The 27,849-nt window shown below is 42.5% G+C and overlaps 1 protein-coding gene and 1 long non-coding RNA gene across 10 annotated transcripts in view; one reads left to right on the forward strand and one right to left on the reverse strand.

Annotated features, from left to right (window-relative positions):
- Positions 1–324, reverse strand: part of PRDM10 (PR/SET domain 10) — a 73,312-nt gene extending 72,988 nt beyond the window's left edge. For 3 of the 6 annotated variants that reach the window (XM_044997189.1, XM_044997190.1, XM_044997188.1), the window contains exon 1: positions 253–324. The gene's annotated coding sequence lies outside the window, so the exon portion shown is untranslated. The remainder of the gene's footprint in view (positions 1–252) is intronic. The other 3 variants (XM_044997192.1, XM_044997193.1, XM_044997191.1) reach the window with 1 other exon arrangement.
- On the forward strand, positions 170–27,717 carry LOC123354846. 4 transcript variants are annotated; one of them, XR_006574919.1, is made up of 8 exons: positions 170–690; positions 909–948; positions 12,327–12,467; positions 15,535–15,741; positions 17,292–17,352; positions 19,420–19,603; positions 23,683–25,138; positions 27,531–27,717. It is a non-coding gene; the product is annotated as an uncharacterized LOC123354846 (long non-coding RNA). The 4 variants fall into 4 exon arrangements; XR_006574922.1 differs by having other exon boundaries at positions 170–645; XR_006574920.1 differs by lacking the exon at positions 12,327–12,467.
- Positions 27,718–27,849: the final 132 nt, after the last annotated feature.

Below are 27,849 nucleotides of genomic sequence, written 5' to 3' on the forward strand. Positions count from 1 at the left end.
GGGCGGGTGGGGGATCCCGATCGGGGAGGGGGGGAGAAGCGGACTGTACCTCTCCTGCGAGAGGGGGGGAATGACAGCGCCCTACTCCCCCCCCACCCGCGGGAGCGAACGGTTTGTGCCGGCCCCAGCGCTAAGGAGCCGCCGGCTCCGGCGCCATCTTGGGTGCGACTAAAACAACAAGCCCAAACCCCTAGCATGTCTCTGCGGTGGCCCTGGGCCGGAGTCCCCTCCCGGACCGTCCCATCGCGTTACCTGAGGGGGTCCCATGTGGGTGCCGCACCCCGGCCGCCGCCGCAGGCCCCGCCGCCGCCCCAAACCCCCCCACCTGTCCTCACCTCACAATGGTAGCTGCAGAGCAGGAGGGGGGGCGGCCGCCCGGACCTCATTACCATATTCTGCCTGGCAACAGCTATCAGTGCTGCATGCTGATTGGCCAGGAGTCCCTAGCCCGGGCAAACGCATCCCCCCCCCAAAAAAAGCACAAAGCGGCCGGGTCCCCAGGGGGGAGGTGAAGCGAAGCCCCCCCCAATCCACAAGAAGGGGGGAACCCTTGCCAGGGCTTCCACCCTTCCCCAGCACCACCCACCAATCACAGCGCCGCTCTCATCCAAGCGCAGCTCCGCCGGGGCCTGCTCGCCAATCACAGTGCGTCTCTCAGCGTCGGGCTCCGCCTTCCTGCTGTGGGAGGAGGTGAGGGGAGTAGAGTAGTGCCCCCTGTTGGGTAGACGGGGAGAAGGGAAGTCCAACTGCGCCCCCTGCTGGTGGGGTGGGGGGAATGACCCAAGGGGTAAGGGGAGCAAATAGAGAGTTCATGGAGAATTGGGCTGGCTAGTTTGGCAGTGACAGAGCAGGGCATGGAACCCAGGAGTCCTGACACCCAGCCCCTCACCCTATTCTCTCTTCTCTAGGCCCTACACTCCAGGACTCAGCCAGCCCTTCATCCTCCAGGTAAACTGAGTTCAGAATCATTTGCTGTGTGCTGTGTGTGTGCATTTCAGGGATGGGACCTTCCATCCTGTGTCTCCGTCTGTTCTGCCCTCGGGACATTTCTTGTAAGAAGGGCCTTCTGCCCCGGTAGTCTTGGTCTACATTTCCCCACCCTCCCCATTGCGCACTGGGTGCAGCCTCCTGCCATTGAGAGGTGGCTGCCTTTTGGAGTCGAAGGCATTCTTGTGCTTGCATCATATGTAATGGGTTTTTAGGCTCTTTGAGATGAAGGCTGCTTTATAAATGTAAGGAATTATTATATTATAGACATAAAGCACTGGTGTGCGGGCTGTAGGGATGCTTATGGAGGGAGGAACTAGATGACATAACTGATCCTTTCATCTTCTTCACTGTATTATTCTGTAGGGGAAAAATAAATTTAAAATCTAACCTAAACTCACTTTTTGTTTGAGAATGTTGGTTTTATTTTCTTGTTGTTTTTTGTGGGTCCGCGGGGGTGGTCAGTTGGCTTCTGTTGTATAATAAGGACATTGATCCTAGTCCATTTACACTTTATATTTTTGTATAGCATCTTCAGCACAGATGTGAACTCAAAATGCTTCACAGGTGTTTATAAAAAACATGTAAATACAAAATTATTAATCTAATGCACATTTTACTCTGAGTTTTGTCTAGCCTGGCTGGAAAAAGTGGGTTTTTTAAAACTACCACTAGCTGCACTCTCCCAAAATTATTTGGGAAAGGATATTTGCAAATTAGAAAAGAAACAAATTTGGTTTATTTCTTCATAGACTCACTTAGAATTGGTATTCTAAAGTGGAAACTATAAAATGTTATTAGGGATAACTTCAGTACACAAAGGAATGTATATTTAATTGGGGTGATACCTGACTATTAGATGATGCTCTGATATATTCTGGAGACTCCTGCATCGTTTGTCTCATTTACTTCTACTTTCTGTTCATGTGTTATATAATAAATTTGAGTTTTAAATGTCATCTAAAATAAAATCAAGGATAATTGACATAGGTCAAGTTTCTGAACTACCCATTTGATATTCCATTCTCTCTTGGGGTTTCCACTGTTCTTTTTAAGGGGTGGGGGGAGACTTTATATTGGTATGGCACAGAAAAATACTCTTTTTTGCTAATTATCTTAAGTGTTTATTTACCACATACCCAGAAAGTTATTTTATTTGTCAAGTTCTTTTTTAAAAAGAATACTTCCTAGCAGCTTTCATTCTCATAATATTTCAAATTCCTTTACAAATGATATATATCCAGCGCCACTGAAATGCAGCTGGTTTGTGAGCAGTTATCTCCTCAGTGGAGTATGGCAGCTAACTTACAGAGCAGGGCAGTAGGGGAAGGGGAAATTTTGATCAAGGGCACGAAGGCAAAGCACTGCTCTTACAAAAAGTTCCACAGAGAATCAATATCGAGAGCACAGAGAGGGCTAGATCCTCATCAGACGTAAATTGATGTAGCACTATTGATTCAATAGAACTGATTTTCAGGTGAGGATCTAGTCCAGAACCTCTATTTTTAAGATGTATGATGCTCAGTTTTTCTATGCTGGAAGGGCTAATGGGTGTATACTGAAGTAGTCTCCTAAAATGTTGAATGTTTACTAGATTATTTAAATTTAAAACCTACAGGGACACTGTCAATTTAAAAATCATAGATGCATATTGCCTTACCTGTGTCAATAATTTCACCTGAGAATATTAAAACTAAAGTCGTTTTAAAAATTGAAGACAGTAGGATTACTTGCATGAGTAAAGGGAGCAAGATTTGGCTCTGTTTTGCTTTTCTCTGCTGATATTGTGTGCGTGCTTAGATGATTAAAACAGTCTTCTTCTTTTCCTAGTATTATTATTATTATTATAGTCAATTTCATACTTTCACACTGACATAACACTGAAATGTTTGAGTGGCAAACACAGCAAGGGAATGTTTAAGAACAAAGAAAAACAGGTTCATTTTCAATTTTATTTTAACTTCATGAAAACATTTTAATCATATTAGTTTGAAAAGAAAACATGTATTTTAAGCAAATCTGCATTTTAGGCCTATGCTACCTGATAGTGCCTTTTTAGTGTTCTGGACTGGAGAATAGGAAAGTTGTTACATTTGCTTAAATATACATATGCTACTGTGTTATATTTTCATGCAGACGTGTCTTGGGTTATAACTTGGCACATAAGAATATGTGGCATTGGCTCCATTCTTTCCCTTCCTCCTGCACTGGCCACAATCCAAGGGTTATTTATGGGTATTTGCTTCCCTCTTTAGCAGAAGAGAACTATTGGGCCTAAGCATACACTACATCATATGATATAAAGGGCTGCCAAATACAGAAAACCATGAGTCATCAACTCTTGTGTTTGAAATCAGATGTAAAGCCTACATTTCCCTCCTTTTAATCCTTTTTGTTTCTGATGTTTTGATAGAGAGCCCATTTATCTAGTGTCCTCATGTTCACACACACATCCCAGAAAGAAAGGCCTTCATTGTCAAACCAATGTAATTTTTCTAGGCACCCAGAATAAACTACATTAATTAATTCCCCATTTTCCTGAATTGTGTGGAATATTGGTGTAATCCTTGATCCTGAACTTTTCCCCACATCACTGCATTATCACCTTGGTATACGGCTACCTCAATAGTACTTCAGCTGAATTTCTTATTCATTCCTTCATCTTCTCCTGTTTTACCTATTGCAATTCCCTTCCCTGTGGTCTCTGCAAATCTGCAAGTGGTGCTGTCTGCCGTCTCAGATGTACAATACACCCACATCCTCCCAGCAATTCTGCTTTCTTCTCATTCATTTCAAAATACAGTTAGAAAGTGATCTTGTGGCTTCTTTTTGGCCCATTGCCGTGTATCAGCCTACTTCACAAAACGTGTGTGGCTGAACCCCGCTTGCTTATTGGCATACCGCTCACACAACAAAGCCACTGTCAGTACAAGAACCTTCTCCTCTGCAACTCCAGCTACCTGGAACAGCCTTTTTCAACACCAGCTCATCAACTCTCCACCTCATTTCAAATCTAAGCTAAAGATACCTCTATTCTCCGCTGCCTGTATCTCTGAATTCCCTTCTTTGCTATTATGTATTTGATTCTTTTTTGTGGTACTGTCTAATTCTGTAAAGTATTATGGGTTACAGATTATATAATCTGTATGGAGAACATTGATCTAATCTTGTAAATCCTTGTGAGTTGTTACGTAAGTAGTCTTTACGTTAGTAGCCTCATTGACGTCACTGGGACTACTCATATGCATGATGATTACTTACATGAGTCAGGGTTTGCAAATTGAACCATAAATTGGATTGTACGTTCCATCACTAGTTTGTCACTCCCCTGCTGCTCCTCTTTGTCTGTCTATAAGCTAAATAATTGGAAGATTGGAAAATTTCAACTCTATCTTGGCCATATTTCTATCAGAATTATTTACATATGACTGACCACCTCTGAACTGTTTGAATACACTGCACTGTTTTATACCATAAGGGTAGGATACTAGATATAGTGGAGGTGTTGGTATAAGATTAATAATTTAGAAGGAAGCCATCATAAACTTAGATTAAGGGGATCATTGCATCAGAAGACCACACAAATAAACAAAGCTTTTCTCCTTTATTGGTTCTTCCAGTTGAATCTCTCATCGTCACAAACCAAGCTAATCATATTTGTCATTCTCTAATAGAAAACTTAAAGATATAATGGTGTCCACGTAATGCTCACAAAACTTCTACATTTTGTTTTACAGAAGACCTGCACCCTTTAAAAAAAAAAAAAAAAACCTCTGAACCTCTAAACAGTGTTCAAATAAGCAAGCCAGTTCCCTACTCCCATCTTCATCACTGCTGATGGCCACTTCACCTTCACGCACAGCCATAATTTTGCCCTCTAATATTTGCAAAAATGTGTGCAAAGGTCAAAATAAGAAATGAGCAGGAGAGTACAGTTCACATTCAAGGGATCCATTTTCAATACAAAAGTCGCAACATTACTCACACAAAAAATGCATGTTAGGCCTGGTCTACACTAGGACTTTAATTCGAATTTATCAGCGTTAATTCGAACTAACCGCTCAACCGTCCACACCAGGAAGCCATTTAATTCGAACTAGAGGGCTCTTTAGTTCGAATTTGGTACTCCACCCCGGCAGGTGGAGTAACGCTAAATTCGCACTTGCTAGCTCGAATTAGGCTTGGTGTGGATGCTAATCGAACTTAGCAGCTCCGGGAGCTATCCCACAGTGCACCACTCTGTTGACGCTCTGGACAGCAGTCCGAGCTTGGATTCTCTGGCCAGCCACACAGGAAATGACCCGCGAAAATTTGAATTCATTTTCCTGTCTGGGCGGTTTGAATCTGACGTTCTGGTTGCACATCGGGGCGAGCTCCGCAGCACCTGCAACGATGCAGAGCTCTCCAGCAGAGGAGTCCGGGCAATCCCAGACTAGAAAGAGGTCCCCAGCATGGACTGACCGGGAAGTCCAGGATCTGATCGCTGTGTGGGGCGAGGAGTCTGTGCTCTCGGAGCTGCGCTCCAACAAGCGGAACGCGAAGACCTTCGAGAAGGTCTCTAAAGCCATGAAAGACAAAGGATACAGCCGGGATGCGATGCAGTGCCGCGTGAAAGTGAAGGACCTAAGACAAGGGTATCAAAAAGTCAGAGCGGTTAAAACATTCTAAATATTAAACTATAATATATATTAAACTATATAAAGAGAAGGTCCACACAAATGGGGATAGAAAAATAGTCCTCTAGCGACATTTCTACGAAGGTGTCATTCAGTTCCTCGCAAAGCCTCCGCATGAGGTTCGTCGGAAGAGGTCGCTTGTTGGGCGCTCCGTGGAAGCAGACTCTTCCACGCCAGGACATCCGAATATAGAGTGGAACCATCGCCTCTACTAGCATTGCTGCATATGGTCCTGGTCTGTGCAGTGCGTCCCGTAACATGCGGTCTTTCTGGGCACGAGTGACCCGCCTCAGGGTGATCTCGGTCTGCAAATACTGCATCTAAGTAGGGCAATTAGTGTAGTGTTACTATTGTTAATGGTTTACAATTAGGTTGCATAACAATGACCCTCGCCTAACAGCCACGTGCGAGAGTCCACAGAGAACAAGCATGCATTGATCGTTCCCGTGCGCTGGCGGGAGGGGCTGCTAAAGGCTTATCCTTTCTGCTTTGCACATTGCCTTTAGCAGGAGAGCACAGCTAACCAGTAACTGATAAGCAGTATGTACTGTAAGGCTTACCAGGACTTTGTGCAAGAGGGATGCAGCTATCTTTCCTCGCTTGTGCGCTCTCCAGTGCAATGGCGCCGCCAATGAGAGCGTATTCCGAAATCTCGGACTAGTTCTGAGATCTCCTGAGACTTGGTTCCCTCTTTGGTCTTGTTAACTGAAACTGACTAGACTGTGTTTACTGTTGGCAAACATGTATGTGTTCAAGAAATCACCTACTTTTTCACATCACACAGCTTCGGCTCCTTCCCGGACTGCCCCGCCATCCCCCTCGCAGAGGCTGGCTCGGATTAGACGCCGAAAGAAAAAGACAAGGGACGACATGTTCCAGGAACTGATGGCCAGCTCCAGAGCGGAGGCGGCAGAGCAGAGACAGTCGAGGGAGAGCCTGTGTCAGCAGCATCGCACACACCTGGAACGGGAGGATAGGTGGCGGCAGGAAGACCAGCAGGCGACTCAAACGCTGCTTGGTCTAATGAGGGAGCAAACGGAGACGCTCCGGCGCCTTGTAGATGTTCTGCAAGACCGCAGTCAGGAGGAGAGAGCCCCCTGCAGTGCATCTGCAACCGCCCTCCAACGCCAAGAAGTCCTGTCCCCCCCTCACCCAAAGTGACAAGACGGAGGGGCGGTAGGGGCCGTGAGAACTGTCCCTGCACCGCAGCACACCGATAATGTTAGAGACAACTGTCGCGCTGTAAATTTGTACAAGCTCTTTCTTTACAGCATCAACCAGTCCCAACTCCAAGTTCAAACCCCCCACTGTGTATTACATTATTAAAAGCGGTTTGGTGTTACTGACTGTTTCCGTCACGTTTCTGGTGTCAGAAGACTTTCTGTTGTTAATTGTAATGTCACTGCATAGCCCACAGTGCCATGCTACAGACTTGGCTGCAGGGTCAACTGCAGGGCACACACAGACTGCAGTCACTAGGCACCAGGGACAGTCTGTGTGGTGTATGCTGCCCCGGGTCTTTCCTTGATGTGTATGCTTGTGCAGGGTCCTGGTGCCTGACATCCCCGAATGTAAAGGCAGGCTTCCCTTCACATGCATTTGGACCGTAGTCACGATCCTCCCCGGTGCCACGAGCCCCAAAAAGAGACCTCATCCAGGGGCAGATACTCACCCTTCCCCCACACCCCTCCCCCCTTCCAACGCCCAAACCCACAGCCGTCATGGTAACCCCTATCCAAGGACACCAACCCACGCCCCATCCAGCAAACCCACCCATCAGTGCACACCTTAACCAGCACAGAATGCTTCCATGTTTCAACGAATAAACAGAAATGCAAAGTCAACGAAAGATTTATTATTAATTACTAAAACATGTCCTTAGTTTTAAAACGTCCTTGGGAAGTGGGGAAAACTTGGTTTATGATCAGGCTCTCTTAAAATCAAGTGGACAGTCACAGGTTACCCTGCTCTGCGAGGAAACTCGCTTTCAAAGCCTCCCTGATGCATATCGCTTCCCGCTGGGATATTCTCTCAGCACGGGTGTCTGGCTGATCGTAAACAGCAGCCAGGCGATTTGCCTCAACCTCCCAAGCGGCCAAAAAGGTCTCGCCCTTGCTCTCACAGAGATTGTGGAGCACACAGCAAGCAGCAATAACTACGGGGATATTCTTTTCGCTGATGTCCGAGCGAGTCAGTAAGGTCCGCCATCTCCCCTTGAGACGTCCGAAAGCACACTCCACCACCATTCTGCACTTGCTCAGCCGGTAGTTGAAGAGTTCCTTTTCAGTGTCCAAGGCGCCTGTATAGGGCTTCATGAGCCAGGGCATTAGCGGGTAGGCCGGGTCCCCGAGGATCACTGTAGGCATCTGCACATCCCCAACCGTTATTTTGTGGTCCGGGAAGAAAGTGCCTGCCTGGAGGCGTATAAACAGACCAGAGTTCCTGAACACACGCGCATCATGAACCTTGCCCGCCCACCCGACGTTGATGTTGGTAAAACGTCCCCTATGGTCCACCACAGCTTGCAGCACCATTGAAAAGTAGCCCTTTCGGTTAATGTACTCGCTGGCCTGGTGGGCTGGTGCCAGGATAGGGATGTGAGTCCCATCTATAGCCCCACCGCAGTTTGGGAATCCCATCGCGGCGAAGCCATCTATGATGGCCTGGACATTTCCGACAGTCACTACCTTTGAGAGCAGTTGCTCAACGATTGCGTGGGCTACTTGAATGACAGCAATCCCCACGGTAGATTTGCCCACGCCAAAGTGGTTCGCTACTGACCGGTAGCTGTCTGGCGTGGCAAGTTTCCAGAGGGCTATGGCCACTCGCTTCTGCACAGTCAGGGCTGCTCGCATCCTTGTGTCCTGGCGCTTCAGGGCAGGGGACAGCAAGTCACACAGTTCAAGGAAAGTGCCCTTACGCATCCTGAAGTTTCGCAGCCACTCTGTGTCATCCCAGACCTGCAGCACTATGCGGTCCCACCAGTCTGTGCTTGTTTCCCGGGCCCAGAATCGCCGTTCCACACCATGAACTTGACCCATTGCCACCATGATCTCCACTGCCCGGCGTACCCTGCTTTGTGAGAGGTCTGCGCCACTCTCCTCACCGTGCTGCCGGAGCCTCCTCGCCCGGTTTCTCAGCATCTGACTGTGGAAGAGGTGGACGATAATGTGCGAGGAGTTGACAACGGCCATAAGTGCAGCGATGATCGCAGCGGGCTCCATGCTCGCAGTGCTGTGGCGTCCACGCTGTAACCGACCAGAGAAGGGCGCGAACAGATTTCCCGCCGGCGCTTTCAAGGAAGACAGGGAGGGCGGGATTGACGGTTCAATGACGACACATTTTTCCCCCCAGCATGCATTGGGGGGAAATCCCACAATTCAAATGGGCAGCGGGGAGTGCGGGAACTGTGGGATAGGTTCCCACAGTGCACCGCTTCCAAAGTCGAAGCTGGCCCCGTGAATGTGGACTAAGAAGTTCGAATTTGTGTATTTAGTATGGATACACAAATTCGACTTATTAAGGTCGAATCCACAAATTCGACTTAAGTAGATTCGAAATAGTCCTGTAGTGTAGACAAGCCCTTAGTTTCTAGACAGCATCAAGCTAATACAAGCTTAGAGACTCCATACTTATAGACACCATCATATAATCAGCACATTTCAGAACATCAGACAGATCATTCATAAAAAATATTCCACTCAGGCACATCACCCTATCAGAATGTATAAAACTCTGACATAAATTAATGCACCCTAAGGCAATGGGCAAGATCTTCAGCTCATGTAAATCACTTCAGTGGAGCTATGCTGATTTACACCAGCTGAGGATGTGGCTACATAATCCTTTCAAAATCTCCACTGCATGTTTAATAAACAATATATAAAAGGGCTAGGGGAAAAGGTGAGTTTTACAGTTTCCCCTGAAGGTCTGCATTAACAAAGCCAAGCTCTGGTGTACCAACGGGAGGAATGCGTTCAGTCAAGGATCCCTTCATGGAAAATGCCTTGCCACTAGCCTGCCAATATTTCTGTGGCTTCAATGTAAAATTACAAAGTCTGCTGCCTAAGGTGGCATTTACGAAGTTTGCCTGGGGCCCAGGGCCAGACAAAATTGCCAAGAGGGTTTTGTGTGTTATCTTGCTTTGATACTTCTGATAGACCCCATCTTAAATTGTAAATTCTTGGATGGCAGGGACCACTATTTTGTTTAGAGTCTGTACAGTGCCTAATACGGTGGGTCCTAGTCCATAATTGCGGTTCCTGGGTGCTACCCCAATTAAAATAATATTACATTACATGGAGGGCATTCACGGTAGGGTGAATAAAAGAGTAGCGAAGCAGTGGCGTTTGTATTTCAAGACTTTTTCCAGAAAACTACAGTGGAGGAATTTATTTCAGCTTTAATTCCAATTTAACTAATTTTCTTTTGTCTGGGATTATTTATCAGTTTAGAGCACAAAAAGTTGTCCCTTGCCCATGAAACTCATCTACTTAAAATGTTTGGAACCCTGTTAGCAGATTTTTATATCAGCAGATCTGATTACATTCCTTCAGTGTTGATAGTTGTTATCTTTGTAGGAGCCACAAAAATCTGTTGTGATTTTGGTTCTGTAGAAGCAATAGAGTAATATTGTTTCCAATGAGATCAGTTGTGTACAAACAATGAAGGAAATAAAAGAGCCATGTTATTTTCAGCTCCATTAGAAAGACAGGGATGGGTGAATCAAAACCTCAACAATTAAACATTTTGAAGTTTCTGAATATATTACAAATAAACAAGTTGAATTAACAAGGAAAATGTTAGTATTATACTACCTTAGTTAAATATTTACTATATTGAAGAACTTTTAGTATGCCCATCATTGTACTATTTAGATTTATTATATAAGAATATCTATTAAATTAATTTTCTATCAAGTTTTTAGAAGTCCCTCTATTTCAATATTTCCATGATTGTGAACAGTCTTGTCAATGAGAAATGTCAATTTTTAAGTTCTTCCCGGAGTAACTGTAGGGAAAATTTCCACATTTTGACATTTGTTTTCATCCTGAATCAAACAAGCAGAAATATTGAAAAATTTTGCAGAATCATAAGTTCTGAAAAATTTCAGTTCAGAAAAGAAAAATATGACATTTCTCAATTGAAATGTAATGTTTCACATTGGAAAATGAAACGTTGATTCAAAGTGAAATGTTTTGTTTTGAAATGGTGCTTCAGAATTGTTTTCCCTTTTCCTCTTCTTTTCAAGAATTGACAATTTCCCATGGACATTTTTTTGACCAGCTCTAGTTTTTAGCCACCAAGGAGCTGATCCTCTGAGAAGCAGAGCACCTTTAATTCCCATTAACTTGAGTGGGAGCTGAAGGTGCTTGGCACCTCACCAGATCAGACCTTAATATAGTTGTATCAGTGCATCTGCATTGGTTTAAACCCCTAGTGTAGATATAATGTGTACTGCTGCAACATATCCCAGCTTCAGACCAGTGTAAACCATGCACCAGTGCAGCTATATTGATAGCTAAAAAAATACTGTAGACAAGGCTTTATTCACACAAAAGTCCCATTCTGAGGCAATGGTTGTCTGAGTAAAAGATCTCAGAATTTGATCACGGGTGGTACTGCCATCACCAAGCATTCAAACAAGATCATGAGACTAAAAAAATAAAAAATGGGGTTCCCTTTATTTGCCTTTTGGTTTCTGAGCCTTTAGGGATCAAGTTCTTATGTTTTTCTCCACCTTGATGAGGGCTAGATATAGCTTTCATTTAAAAATAGTACGAGATTCTCACCCTAGGTGCTGGGGCTTTAAGACACACACCAATTATTGCAAAAATTGGCAGCACTGCATATGTCATCTACATCTCACTGCAGCTTCCTGTGTGAATTAACTGATCCTGCAATGAACTCAACAGAGGCAAACACCAGCATCAGCATAGAGCCTTATTGATTTAGGCCACCTTATGGATTATTGTCAAAACACTTCTACTGATTTATTCTTTGCACTTAAATGTATTTGGATATATCCTCTAAAAGATACTTGTCTCAGTAGAAGAGAATCTGATCTTGGTGAGTAATTTAAGGGAATGAGATATTCTGAAACAAAACTTGAGTTTGGGAAATCAATCTATTCCACCCTATGTACAGAAAGGTGTTCGAAAGCAAATGCCTTCGAAAAATATTAGGTATTAAATGAATGAATTTATAACAGATGTCAAGATCCGTCCGAGTTCAACAACCCCTTATCTCTAAAGATGTCCAGGAAAGAAGATGGGAATATTTGGGACATGTGTTAAGAATGAAGCAAAAGTGTCTGCCGTGACAAGTGTGCAACCAGAAGAACATGCTGACTGAAAGACTCTCTCCTTCGAACACTACTCGGAGAGGAAAAATTTATGGGACTTAACACAGAGGAGATGCAAAGAGCAGCCCAGGATAGACAGGGCTGGTGGAGCCTTGTTCTCAGAAATGTCTGATGGCACAGGAACATTTCAAATTCGGACCCTAGCAGCTAATTATACTAAAGATTAAAATGTGTTAATTTGGTTCCTTGATCTCATCCTTCATTTTTTTCCTTTGCTTTTTGGATTAGTTTATCAATAATTGTATTTTTAGAAAATGTGGACATTCTGTTGTCATCAGAGCTCATTTCATGTCACTCAGATGCATCCAAGCATCGTATGATGTAGGCATGCCCAGAGTTCGAGCCAGTCTTTCACTGAAGGCTGGGGACCCAAAGGTCAGATGTTGTCTTCAAGGAAGCAGATTTACAATGCATGTAATTATCCCTTCTTGCAACCTCAGGTATGCCAGAGCTCAGCATTTCTCCACAATTATGGAATTGTAAATTGTTGCCTTGAACTTGTGTAAATCCCAGTTTGCAATCAGTGGAACAATTAAGGATTTATTAGATAAGTGCATGGAGGATAGGTCCATCAACGGCTGCTGCCAAGACGGTCAGGGACTCAAGCCCATGCTCTGAGTGTCCGTAAGCCTCTGCCTGCCAGAAGCTGGAACTGGATGACAGGGGATGGATCACTTAATAATTGCCCTGTTCTGTTCATTCCCTCTGAAGCATCTGGCACTGGCCACTGTCAGAAGACAGGATACTGGGCTAGCTGGACCATCGGTCTGACCCAGTATGGCTTTTCTTATTAGGATTTGCTAATACAAGCCTGAGTCTAGATCACAGATGTTCAGACTGACAGTGAACAATTTGCTGCAGTTCCAGCTGAAAGTGCTTGTGTATCCTGCAGCACAGAACATGGAATACATCATGGATTTTATGAATATTTTTGACATCTCAATGGAGCTGATTGCCCTTATCTCTAACTATGACTCAAAGGCCCATTGGTGCCAGTTGGCAATGGGTTCACTTCTCTCTGTCAGCAATTCCTAACAGGCCTGACAAAGTCACTACACCTACCACACCATTTTCATAGTATCTATCCAGAAAGAAAACCATGTATGGTATCTAATTGAAGCTTATGTCAAATTGATCCTCACAATCATTGCAAAGATATATGAATGGATGAAATTTAAGGAGTTGTGTATATGTACTGAAAGCTTGGTGGACAAACAGGTTTTGCCAGACAAAGGGAAGTAGATTCACATGTCTGCCTAGGTTCATATGTAGATTAAGCATTGGAAGCCTAAGCATTGGAACCCAATTTACATGCAGGGGGATGGGAAGTCAACAGGAAGAGAACAGCAGCAGGGGTGAAGAAAAGAGCTTTGTCTAGAGGTGCACTTCAAAGGTTTATTAGACTATAACTGGAGGACAGGGACAACAGCACCCTGTTGTCCAACACTGAGAGAGGAAAAAAGACAGCACTCTGTGCATCCATGAACCGTAGTTCCCAGGCATGTAGATTGATGACGAGATTGTTTTAGGTGAGAAACTATTTTAGACACGGCGTGTAGCCTGTTACAGTTAAGTTTAGACTCTAAGGAGTGTGTTACACTTTTTGTTTTCTCTGTAGCCATTTCTGTGTCCATTATCCTTAGTATCTCTTAAATCTGAATCTTTCATCATAAACTCGTGATTGTTTCACTGTAAATATATCTCTATGCTGTTATGTTATAAAGGACCTGATTCTGAGTTGTACCAATCAAGCTGTGTGTACACTGTTCCCTTGGGAACAGTAAACCTGGTAATTACTGTGGGCGTCCAGTGACAGGGGCTGGATATTACAGGAGGATGCTTTCAGAGGAATTCAGGGATTGGGTTGCACCTATTATTACCCTGCAAAGTAAAGTAAGGGCGGGCTGAGATCTGAGAAGATTGTCTGGGTGGCTGACAGATAGACTGGTGGTGTCAGGGAGCTTGACACCTGCACCAGCAAGTCTCTCTGTCACTGAAGCAGGCAGAGTAACAGGATGATTCACAGTTCTGGGCACACTGGAAAGAACCATCACTCTATCCCGACTTGTAGTTTCTGTCCATTGAATCCAGATGCTTTACACTTTGGATCATGCATAACAATTAATCCTCCAAGAAATTCCTAATTACATTTCTAATACTAAAAAAACCGAGGAGTTCTTGTGGCACCTTAGAGACTAACACATTTATTTGGGCGTAAGCTTTCGAAGTGGGTTATAGCCAAGTGGGTTACAGCCCACGAAAGCTTATGCCCAAATGCATTCGTTAGTCTCTAAGGTGCCACAAGGACTCCTCATTGTTTTTGCTGATACAGACTAACACGGTTACCCCTCTGACTCCTAATACTGTATTGCTTATACTTTTCTTACTTATAGTGGGGCAATAAAACCACTGAATTCAAGGTTAAGACTAACTTACTGTTTAACACCAGTTTTTCTAAGTGCTCTAAAATCCACATGCCTAGTCAAATTGTTATTAAAATTGCTGTTCCTCATGCAGATCTGGGGTAGGGTTAGTGGTCTTAATTTGAGGTAATTTGAGCAAGGCGTTCTTGAGAGATAGCACCCCCCACCTTCCAAAATCATATGACAGCAACATTTTACGTTTCTTATAACTTTTTTTGTGCACACCTGTAGCTTAAACTATGTCTCTAATCCTCCCCAAACTTATATCACCTATTTGGGGTGGATTTCAGCTAATATCTGGAACCCAATATTTAAAAAATTATTGAGGTTAAAAGTTGGATCTACTATGGGTCTTGAGTAAAGTTAACAGGCCAGAGAAAGTTATTTGGGTGTGAGTAGCAGGGTTGGGCTTCTCTTGCCAGTCAGAGGGTTTGCAGGCAGCCTGATGTCAGAGTAGTTGGTGACTGTATGTGATATACTGTGTCTGTTGAACCTAAGCAGCACTTTAAAAAAAATGGAGCTATACCTATCTCATAGAACTGGAAGGAACCTTGAAAGGTCATTGGGTCCAGTCTAGTCTGCTGCCTTTATAGCAGGACCAAGTACGGTCCTTGACAGATGTTTGCTCCAGATCCCTAAATGGCCCCTTCAAGGATTAAGCTCCTAACCCTGGGTTTAGCAGGCCAATGCTCAAACCACTGAGCTATCCCTCCCCACCAAGATACTGTAAACTTGAGTCGTTTCCTACGTAGCTTTCTGAGAATATGTGTTATGCACATTAGGTGCTCTCTGCCTGTATTCAGCATGGCTCCTGGAAGTTTTGCCCTGAATCCAAAGATGCTGGTTTAATATCTGACATTTCAAAGTGCTCTATAATCCACATGCATTGGGACATTATCTTGAAAACTGGTATGTTACAACAGGTGCTGAAGTAGAGTTTGGGGTGCAGATTTGGGGTCACTTGATCTTTCGCTTCCCAATATTCATCCCCTGATACTATGTGCTCTTTTAAATGTTTAAAATGCTCTAAAATCTATCTGATGTGCATAATGAATTTATCTTGAATATTGTTATGCCGCAACAGGTGCAGGACTGGTTTTTTTGGTACACATTTGGAGTCCTTTGGTCAAGAGTTTGGTGTGTATGCAGATGAATGAGAAAGTAGTTCTGTGGGACACAACACTCCATATAAAATGGCACGCTTATTTATGTCTGCCTATTATAGGGCAGCCCTGACTGAAACATTCCTACAATATATCCTCATTGGATCTCGCCAGCTCCAGGGGCAGAGGTAAGGTTGTGGGGCGGGGCTAGTGTGTACCTTGACTCTGTATTTCCTGCTTTCCAGTGACTTAAGTATTGGTGTATTCGATGTTTTGGAAGGACATGAGGCACACACCATTAACTCTATTAAAGAAATTTTTGAGAAGTGAATGATGTTATATTTAGTGATGTCTGTTCAGTCCCTGGGTTGGGAATAAGGATGAAGCAGTCTGGAGATTCTAAACAAAAGCCATTTCTCTGCATGTCTGCAATTTTGCTGATTGATTTTATTTTTATTTCTCCGTGCCACTTGTCAGGTGGAAAGTAATATTTCATAACTAATAATAAAAGAAATGCATTATAAATAGTCATAAAATATTCTGATATCCAGTTTTCAAAAGTTTGATTCATTTGCCTGCATTGTCTTTGCACTGCAGATATACAATTCATTGCTTTGGAAAGCTTGTAAAATATAAAAGCTTATGTCAGGGTTTAGGGGCAAATGAGGATTTAGTAACAGATCGTTCTAATACAGGGGCACTTTGGATAGTGCCATAAAAGAAGCTGCTCCAGGAGCAAATGGGCTTTGAACCCAAGACTGCAGGTCTAGGGTAGAAATCCTGAGCTGGAGAATGTTTTGGTAACTCTTATTCTTTGCTTAATGTATACAATTGTTCCTGAGAAGGGAACATGGCAAACTGATGCTGTGTTTTTGTTTGTTTGTTCAGCTTATTGGTTTGTCAACCTACAGTGTTATATATCTGAAAGACTGAGACAAAATATAATCCTAATAGCTGTATTACCTAGCCAGATTTTGAAAAGCAGTTTTTATTTTTTTTATAGTCACGTATATACTGTGTACAGTAACATGTCAAGCAGTGCACTCTTTAGGGTCTAATTCCATTTAAACAAACAAAAAACATTGAGCTTCCATCCTACACAAGAATTAAAATTGGGCCTGATGGTCACAATATATTGGATCATATTGGAAAATATCACAGAGAATATGTCTTCAATGCAGACTTAGCCCAGATGTTGCCCCTAAGCATCCTTCCCATCTAGACACGCAAACCTCTCACTAGAGTTTGCTGATGCCTTCAATCCAGGCTAGCTGACACGGTGTGGGTGAGTGGGTTAGAGCCCAGGTTCCACTTTCACTCAGGTTCGTATATATGTATTTCAAAATGCTTTTACCGTTGTTACTAATAATTCACGATTATTTAAACTGAAAGATTTTTTTAAAAATCTGATTTATTTTTCCCCTTTGGGGTTTTGTTTTGCTGTTTACATTTTACTTAGCTTTGAAAATGAAAATCAGTGTGAGTTTTGGTTTTGTTTCTAGTTAGTTTATTTTCCGATTCTCAGGCACTTTGTGCTACAATGTCTAGCTTGCATACACTGCAGGGAAATTTAATACCTCAACAAAATACTGTTTTCATTGAAATAAAAAAACTTCACCATGGTAAAAGCATATCAACAGCATAATTTAGGCCTAAACAACTTTACAGCAGTCCTTTAACATACACTAAATGGCTTTATTCACCTTGAAATTATTATTGCTTCATGCTCTTTTATTAGATTTTTCAACATCTGGCTGCTTGATTGATCTGCAATAAAAGAACCCTCTGCCACACAGAAGGTGAGGTGCTGTGACTATGCATTACCAACCAGTGAATCATATAATTATTGAAAACCCCATAGGCAAATATTTGAGACACAGTAAGTAGGACAGTTTAGTGTGCACGTCTGTTTTCTTCATCTGTATTTAAAGAAGAAATTTCAGACTGGAACAAACTTGAATGAAGAGAAACCGTTTATACAAAAAATAAACTAACTTGGTCATTATGCCATGTCTATGCTAGTGACCTTAGAGCAGCACAGCTGTACTGATGCAGTTGTGCCGCTGTAAGATCTCCCATGTAGCTGCTCTTTGCCGATGTCGACATAATTAAACCACCCCCAATAAGCGGCGGTAGCTATGTCGGCAAGAGAGTGTCTCCTGCGACATAGTGGTATCCACACCAGCGCTTTTGTCGGTGTAACTTATTCGCTCAGAGGGGTGTTGTTTTCACACCCCTGAACAATATAAGTTATGCCAACAAAAATGCTAGTGTAGACATAGCCAAGGGACGACCTGCGAGGACATGGATGGATGGTTTGTGGCAGATCACTGGGAAGTCAACTGCTGAGTGCTCAAAGTTAGCAATGGATCATGAAGGCTTCCAAACATTCTGCTTTTATGTCACTGATATTCAGCTAATGGATAAATGGATTTACTTACTTATTATGACTTCTCAAATTCACCATTATGGGCTGACTCCTTCTCTGTATGCATATGCCTGAAAAGCCCCATCCAGAAGGTACAGGTACAGTGTCATGATCTGGTTCTGGAAACCCAGAAACCTGCAGAGAGGATGCTCTGGGGGGCCCTCAGCAAGAGTTAGGAGGCCAGGATCCACAGATCTTAGCATGTATATGCCCTGACTCAGACCCATTCAGCCTGCATTCCATGTCAGTTATTCCCACTCCTGGCATGAATAATCTGACTGGGAATTAGACAAACCCAGTTCAGGGTTCACTGCAAAATCAGATACAAGGGGATTGGCTGGAAGAGAGAAAGATCTTGCAGCTCATTGTCAGTGGGAGTTTAACACGTACTCAAACTATAAATTTTAGATCCAAGAGTGGATTTCAAATACCGGTACCTCAGACTTGGGGCTTTTTTAGATTTAATATTTTGATTCAAGCCAGTCTCTAGCACTAAAGAGAGAAGAGAACCTCGATAGCTTTGATACTAAGCAAATAGAATCAGAAAAAAAAATCAAGAAAATAGATGAAAGGCATAAAAAGTTTTGTTTGTTTCTTATATTCAATTCCCCCCTTCTGCCCCCGAATGTAAGTACCTCTTTGAGGAATACTTTCACTGTTAACTAATTGTTGTTCAGGTTTTGGGATCTGCAGGCATTGTTTAGTCTGTGACTCTGCCAAGGGATCTGGGATTTACCTTTTTGCCCATTGAAGTGAACAGCATTCTGCATGTGCACAAGGGTGCGTGCTTGCAGAATCCATTGCCAGATCAGGGCCTTAGATACAGGCAGAGACTTTGGCCTAGATCCTGCCCTGCTTTAGGGCATTTTTGAGTCAGTGTCTTATACAAATTGGTCTTAAAACTGGCTTCGCTTGCCACCCTCCAGTATAGTGGAATCCTCGGGTGGTGGAGTGTCACCATAGTAACTCTTATACCACCACTCATCACTCATGGATGGCAGTGTGGCGAGCGGGGGGATAGTCAGAAAAGGACACATGGCAAAGACATCTTGGCAACCCCCAGCTGCCAAAATGGCCCCTTGCTCATTGGCAGCAGCCATCATGATTAAAGTAGACTATAGGCTCCTCTAGTTTATGCTGCGGAGCAGCCTGATGTCCATCCTGAGCTGTGCAAATGTTCTCCATCTTGGGGCTATCCAAATACTGTATATTTTTGTAACTAGATATTATATGTTAACATTAGACTACAATGGACATTTAGCTTTGTCATTCCTTTTTAGACAAAATTTCATTCATTCCATGCTATCCTTATGACTGACAAATCCATTTTTGGAGGCATGAATGGGATTAAAACTGTTCAGTGTGTATGTGTGTGTGTACGAATGTATCTTTTTGGAAGGGGTTATATTAAAATGTGAGAATCAAATATATTTTCCAGAAGATGGAACAACTAGCAGATACAAGGACTCTAGTTAAACTAACTGCTTAGGGACTGATCCCGTGAACATTCTGAAGGCCCAGTGACTTCGCTAGAAGACAATGTCATTTAGCACGGAGAGAACTGGACCCTACTCGTCTTTACTAGGATGCAGATTTTTTGAAATATAATCTGGTTCAAAGGCGTAAGTGTTTTCTGGCTTTTATTATTATTATTATTATTTATTATTCAGTTCTCTTATGTTTTATACTTGAAAAACTGGCAATTACTGAAATTGAAAGGATGGTGAAATGGAAGAATAAGATGGCAAATTTCCCTTTAAAATTAGTAAGGAAATCTCATTTTCAGTTCATCGTTGGATAGATACCTGGTTTGGATAGCCTTTCTGTCATTTTTGAAGCTGAGAATAAGTGAGTGTATAATAGGTAAAGGTGGCAAACAACTCCTCTGTTAGCTGGTTCTATTTTCAGGATATACATGCTGAATTTTTAAGTTCTCAAAAGAGCAGAATGTTTAAGTGTGACTTCTTTTAATGAGAGGGAGATTATTGCACTAATACATTTAAATGTGCTGATGCATAATTTTTACAGTATCTTACAGAGTAGACAACAGGGTCAAATTTCACCTTTATGTACACTTCAGTGAGGTTGCACCAAGGCATATGTTGGTGCAGAATTTGGCCAAAAGCAATACAGGCAAGTCGCATCTTAGGCTCATTTAACATGCGCAAATTCAGCTTTGCGCGGTTGGCAAAATCAGGGGGAAAAAAAGAAAAATAACCATATAAAAACTGCATCTGTAGTTCGGGCGATTCCACTCGCCATTCAACTCAATGAGTGTTTCACTATACACGGTTTTTGCTTTATGCGCTAACCGCGGAACGGAACCCCCGCGTAAGATGAGACTTGCCTGTAATGAGTTATGAGTAATTATGTGTTTCAATATACTGTTGGTGAAGGTGCTTAAAATGCAGATGAATAAAGATATCTGACTAACTAGAATAATCTGTACTTGTGTAACAATGATTCTTTACCCACACTACAGGGGTTTCTGAAATGTATTTTTCTATCATAGCTGCATATTTTAAAGTCAGCTGTTAGATCCCAAATGGGGAATTAACTACCAGCTATTTGCATTTTAAAGGGAAAAATCAAACCCCAATAGGGCTCTACTTAAGACGTCCTTTGTATAACTTACCAGATAGCTACATCTCAGTGTAGTCCTTAGGGATTCAAACAAATGACTGAGACAAGTGAGGAAAATTTAGAATCAGAATAATCCTTGTAAGTCTGTTTTAAAACTGCAGGTCTTATTGATATCAGTGTTAAAAATCCCCCTACTTTAGAGTCTGCTGCAGGAGCCCATCTCCCTTCTGCACAGTATCTCTCAACTGAGCTCTCTCAGCCCTTTATACCTGACCCTTTCCCAGCTGGGTTTGGTACTCAAACAGGGCTGGCTGTTCCCAGACTCCTGGCATGGAAAAGGGCAGACCACCCTGTTAAAATAGGCATGTGTGGAAGGACAGAAGGAGTTGCCACTACCCACCAATACAGCAATCTCTCACCGTTCTACCGCATTGCTTCCCCTCCTCAGATCCCTGCATTAGCTTCCCTCTTGCCTGCAGCAGCATCTTTCATGTGTTTATCCTTGTCTTCTAAGCACAACTCCACCCCACTTACGATATATATTTATTCATGTTTCATCCCACATCCCCCCTCATTCCCTAGGCTTCTTCTGAACAGTTATTGTCATTTTTACTGTCAGAATTGCGCCATTTTTCCTGACCTTGGAGCAGCCTCTTGTTTCCGATACACCAGGAGCCCTCTCCGTCAACCAGAGTTTAAAACCCACTTCCTCAGCAAAGCTTCTTTCATTGCTGTCCTTACCAATGAAGTCTTTGCACCTCTTGTCCCGTGTATTGTCTTTGTGACTTTGAATGTCATCTTCTCGAGGGCAAGTTTGAGTTCTGACTCTGTATGAGCCTTGGACCTTTTCTGAGCAAGTTCCATTGCCAAACTCAAGGGACCAATGTCTAGTATGGGTGGTGACTTTCTACTGGAGTTTACTGTTTTTCAGATAAGTACTCTCACCTAAAGGCTATTGGGTAGATAGACTTTGGACCAAGCTGTAGGGCCCAGATCCTCAAAGGCATTTAGGCACCTAACTACTAGTGATTTAAAATGGGAGATAGGTGCCTAAATACCTTTGAGCATCTGGGCCTAGCTGACTTGTAAAGGCTGTGTCTGCACTACATCTCTTCACCAGCCTTGTAATAACCAGTTAGTTCAGGGGTAGTTAGTTGCATGGTTGATCCTAGATGCGGCTGCTGCCCATGTACAACATAGTTTAATAATAAAATGTAGTAGCTAAGGCCCAGAGTTTAAAGGTATTTAGATATTGCTTCACTCACCATCGCAATGCCTAACTGATTTAGTAGCCTAAATCTCATTTTCAACAGTGATTTAGGTACTTCATCTAAATCCCATCTACTGTCAGTGGAATTTTGGAAATTAGATTTACGCTTCTAAATCAGTTAGGCATTGCAATGCTGAGCACAGCAACAACTACATACCTTTAAAAATCTGGACTTAAGTGTATTTGACCCTTGTCAGATGGTTAGGATGGCACATGGTTTCCTCTGAAAGCAAGTTGTAAGGTTGTATTGCCACATGGTAGGGACCCCCCACTGTGTGCCTGTATAACCAGTTTGGCCAGTCCTCCTTCCTCCCAGAGTGCGTTACCACACATGCTGCAGCTCTGCTTTCATGTCCTCCATGCTGAGGCAATATGGGATAGCTGCCCAGATTTTCCAGAAAAACTCTGACACAAACACAGGCAGCAGAATAGGTGTGCACAGATGCATCCATTTGACTGTTAGTTGCGTTTTGAAAAAAGCTGCTGTGTTTGGACACAACTTGGCAATGTTTCTTGTAATTGGATTAGCTGTGTCATGTGTCTGTTGTTTTTGAAGCCTGGATGCGACTAAAGGTGAAAGGCAAAAAGCTTTTCATTCATCCTAACTTCTACTGTAGTTGCCTTTGTTGCAAGAATGTTATGTACAATCATGGAGGAAATTGCAATCAAATTATTTTTACATGGTGTCTTTGCAAAGCTGCTTAGAGGACTGACAGCTGAAAACATCTTTATACCTGCAAATTTTCCTTGTTTGGGTGGTATTTTAGCTCTTAAAATCAAACTTGGCTCAGTTCTACCTCTGCAATTTCTAGCTTGCATGGAACTATCATTCACCACTATTACAAATGACATAATCCCATTTAAATCTTCCATCAAGATTTTAATTAAAATCCCCATATAATACTACTATTTGAAGGCTAGTTCAATTACAACCTTTCAATTGCAGAGTTGAGGGGAGCAGAGGGAATATTCAAGGACTTTCTGATTCTCATAGACTCATTCTGCAACGATGAGTTTGATTCAGACAAATGCTCCTGGCACAGCTTGCTGCTGCCAGTGCCTCTCTACTGGAACAAACCACAGGCCCCTCAACCTCTTCTGTTCTCCTTCCTTACCAATTGACTTAACATGCCTTGGGGGCAGATCTTTTCAGCCAGGAGTGGCCTCTTTCCTTTTAAACAGCTGTGCAGACTCACAAGTTGTAAATAACAGAAAAGGTTCCACTGGAACATTATTTACAGGAGAAACACAAACACACAAGGATTTTTCATTTAAAAAAGAAGCTGATCAAAGACACAGGGTGAGAGCTGCTGCTCTGGCACAAGTATACTGGGTAAAATGGCCAGAGCAGCAAAAAGGGGGTTTCTAAAAGCCTTGGATCCAATTGGAGAAAATTCCCCTGGCACAGAAACTAATCAAGCAAGACAATTGCAGGCTCTTTTCCAACCCGGCCCAGACCCCCCACAAAGGCTTGGTGTAGGTGACTGTGCTGGGGATAGGACGGGTGTGTCAGGGTTGGGCCACAGCACATAGCAGTGCTTTGATTCTGAGTTGCAGTGCTGTCCGTAGGTACCATAGGCAGCCCAGCCCCCAAGGCTGTCTGCATTACAATGGAGATCACTCTGACCCCTGGAGCAACCCAGAATAGCAGGGCACAAAGGTGGTTTTCCCCCACCCGTCAATGGGCTATGAGTTTTGTGGTGTACCCCATGCACAGCACAGAATCTCCCCTCTGATCTACAGAGAGTTTCTGCTACTATCACGGCTAGACTAAAACAAAGTGGAGTTAAGAACTCTTTAGAAACTGTAGGCAATAACATAGATAATAATTAATATTTTCACTTACAGATAATCTTTCATCGGAGGTTTGGAAACATTAATTAAAGCTTGACTCACTCCTTTGAGGTAGACAAATATCTCCATATTACTAATGGGCAAAATGAAGTAGAATTTGAGTGATTATCTCAAGGTCACACAGTGACAGGGCCAAGAATTAGGACTTAAGTGTCTTGCCTCTCAGCCCTTGTTCTTACCATACAGTCATATGCTTGTCAGTACAACAAACAGTTTGCCAGAATCTCATGCCACCTCACTCATCTACTTTCCACAGAACTCCCTTTCACTTTCTGTTTTTACCCACTTCCCCGCCCATTTCACAACCTTGACTTTATAAAATGAACAACCTTCCCAATGGGACATTTTGCATGGGTGGGTCATGGTGATAGCCACGGTCCCTCCTTGAATTCTGGGCTTGCCAAGAGCACTGGAATACTGAGCTTTAAATAATCATCCTCTTCACACTTACATTTCTTGAAAAACTCAGCAAAGACAATCATAGAAATCTGCACCTAACTGAGCTTTAGCAAAGTAACCCCAGAAGATGATAATGTCATCAGACTATTTTTATAGAGAGCACCTATTCATTTTATCACAAGCGATTTGGAAACTGTCCCCAAACTACTTCAGTTTGGTGGGTTTTTTTAAGCAAAAGTTTTATTTTAAAAATTCCTTCTCTCCTAGGAGTTCCAAACACAGTTTTTTGCACCACATGTCATTTGCAAAATGTTACACTCCATTCCTTTTTAATTAGGCTGCCAGATGGGTATCTGGTCTTGTGATACTGAAATATCAGTTTATCATACCTACTGTCAAACCACAATGCTACACTTTTTAATGCATTTGGGGCTAATAGTCTCCCCCTTCTAGCTAGGCTTTGTGCAAAGAGATTCTACAGCTGCTGAAGGGAAATTAATCCTCTGTGGCGGGCGTTAGACAAATAGAAATGGAAAACACTATGATGGCCCTTTCTAGACCCCACCACTTATATCCCCTCCCCCATTCCGCAAGAGGCAGTGGCTGATGGATCGTTATAGTAGCAGATCCGTTGGCCCTGCTGCTGCTCCTTCCCTGAACTACTCATGACCTGGAAATGAGAAAAAGTCCTATGCACCTTGGCTCTTCAACAAGACTATATATCCCTTAAGTCTAGTCCCTGTGCAGCAGAACTGCACTAGTTCTGTTGCTTCTGGAGCCCTCTCTGCCTGCCTGTGAAAAGCAAGATTTGCCTCTTACAACACATTTTGTTTTTGTTGTGTCTCTGTTTTAATGGGAAATACGTCACGGGGGAGAAGCCCCAAAATTTTACTTATCTTTTGTTTCCCTGTTTAAATGTGACAATATGGCTATCTGGCTACTCTGGTTTCTGAGCTAGAGGATTGTGAGTTCAAGTCCCACGTCTGGACTTCACCTGATACCCATTGCTAACACTGCAGCTTAGTGGTAGGAGGATGCTGTACTAGAAGAGGTAAGAAGCTAAAATACAGTCGCCTTTTGCTCCTCTCTGTATAGAACTAAGGTGCTTTCCAGAAGGGTAGGATAACCTCAGTGTCCTAGCTAAGAGTCCCTCTCTCAGTAACCGTATTCCAGATGTATAAGACTGTGGGTGAGTTACAATTGGATTGTTGACCTGAATTTTATGGGTTAGTTGTTATGGCTCGCCACTGATCGCATCCAACCAGAAGATTTATGCGTTCTTGTCCAATTCAGACTACAAGGTCCGAGCACTCAGAGAGTTGTACATCGGGAGAGGACTCTCGGGGTGCTTGGCAAAAACACTTACACTGAGGACAATACCAAATTGATAAAAACTTTATTGAGATTAATAAAAGAATAATAAATGCTATGAAACTTATAACTGCAAAACAGTAAAAGAGTCCAAAACTCCTGGTGGTACCATTCCTATTATATGTACCTTAACCTTACATACTCACACCCTTCCTTGAGGACCCGGTAATAGGAGGTGAAGGACCAGCCTCACTCCTGGCATGCCCGATAACAGGATGGTGCTGGCTTCCCCAATAGTTAAGAATGTTGAGTAGTTATACTGTACTACACAAGCTGAGCTGATAGTGTGATAGAAGATAGTCTATAGCAGGGGTTCTCAAACTGGGGGTCGGGACCCCTCAGGGGGTTGCAAGGTTATTATGTGGGGGGTCGTGAGCTGTCAGCCTCCACCCCAAACCCCGCTTTGCCTCCAGCATTTATAATGGTGTTAAATATATAAAAACGTGATTTTAATTTATGGGGGGCAGGGGCTTGCTGTGTGAAAGAGGTCACCAGTACAAAAGTTTGAGAACCATTTATCTATAGAATTTAAGAGAACAAAGAAAAGAAAGAGCTAAAAGCCCCTTTCTTACAAGGTATTTTATAGGATCCTGACACTATGTAATTCATGCCCAACCTACTATACCCAAATCTTATTTCTATACCCTAAGAAATTTATGGGTACCCTTATCCTATAGGTTAGTGGATTATGACACTTACTCTCTTTATATTAATAAGGATTATCTCACTCCAAAAACTGCCACTCTAGGCTCTCTTGGCGACTTCCAGGTTTGTGGTATACCCTGCAGTTACCAACTGGTTGCCGATGCCAGATAAACCTGATCAGTGTTGTATATATTTCCTCCCTTTGGTTCCCCAAAGTTCAGGGACCATTTCTATCTGTGCCAATGGTTACCAGCTTTTATGCTGATTTACTCTTAACTGATTATACTTTTAGCTATTTAGCGAATCTTATTGGATACAGACCGGTAGGCTTCTTGCATTTCAGCAAAACTTATTCTATGTATAATTATTAGAAAACACATATCATATGCCTCAACACATCCTAAATTCATAGGAATTAATACTGATAAAATATACGAATGAAATGGATTCATTCAGAAAGAGAAACATATTTGATACGGCTGGCTGGATTAGTAGGATATAATAGCTAGCAAAATAATCCTGTGGGCTACAGGATGCACAGATGCTGCCATCTTTATGTGTACAGCTGCTACACCGCTATAATTTTGGAGCAGCAATGTGGATGACCCAATGAACAGAACATGGGCCTCCGAAGGAGGGATACCTGAGTTCTATTCTGACCTCTGATATTGACGCTATGTGACCTGCACAAGTCACTTAAGCCTATGTTTTCAAAAGGGTCCACCAATTTTAGGCACCTCAGCCTTTGGATGCCCAGCTGGAGACACCTGCAAGGTGATTTTCAAAGGTGCTGACTACCCACACTCCGGTTGACTTCAATCTCTGCAGCAGCTCTGAAAATCAAGCCCTAACAGATCCCAAGTTGGGGACCCAAAGTTAGTGGACACTTGAAAATTGACCTGAATTTCTCCTTGCCTTCTTTTCACCATCTACAAAATTACTTACCTCAAAGGGGAGTTGTGAGGATTAATTAATGCTCATAAAGTGCTATATAACTATAAATGCTAAGTATTACTAGCTCATTAATTTATATATATAGCACTTCAAGATATCTTTGCTATGAGAGGCTGTACCCAAAGATATATAAACAATGTGTTCTTGTGGAGCTGGGGAAAATGAAAAATACCTTAATGATAATGTTGTAAAAGGGAGAAATGTAACTCAAAATATATTCAGTTGAATGAAATACACCCATATTGTACATTAAAAATGTATATACAATAAAATGTATTATTTTAAAGGAGACAATTAATATTCCAGCTGGGTTTGGGTAAGTTTAAAAGAAGATTACAGATGCCAGAGGACTGCAGTAAAAGAGATTTAAAGGTTTTCAAGTACTGTTAAAAAAAATGAGACTGTAATAAGTGACTAGTGGACCAGCTGGCCATTTTAATTAAAACTAGGCTGCTTATTGATCTATATTACAGATTGTCCCCATTTACAACACTTCAGCAATCTTCCTTGCATCCGTTTCAGGAAAAAAAAATCACTTGTGATTGTGTGTGAAGAATGTAAAAGTTAAAGAATATAAACGGTTTGTAATTTTATCTAATTGTCCGAATATCTTGGGATTTTTCTGTTTGCTTTGTTTTTTGGTGTAAGCACTCTTGCACATCCGGCTATGAAAATTATGGAGAATAAAATGTGTAAACTGTAGCAGATGCTTCCTTAATTTATTCCATGAAATAATTCTGATGGGGTTTTATACATGTTTTAAATAATGTTTATTCTTTCAAACCTAGAAAT

The sequence above is a fragment of the Mauremys mutica genome, chromosome 22, assembly GCF_020497125.1.
Source record: "Mauremys mutica isolate MM-2020 ecotype Southern chromosome 22, ASM2049712v1, whole genome shotgun sequence".
Taxonomy (NCBI): Eukaryota; Metazoa; Chordata; order Testudines; family Geoemydidae; genus Mauremys; species Mauremys mutica.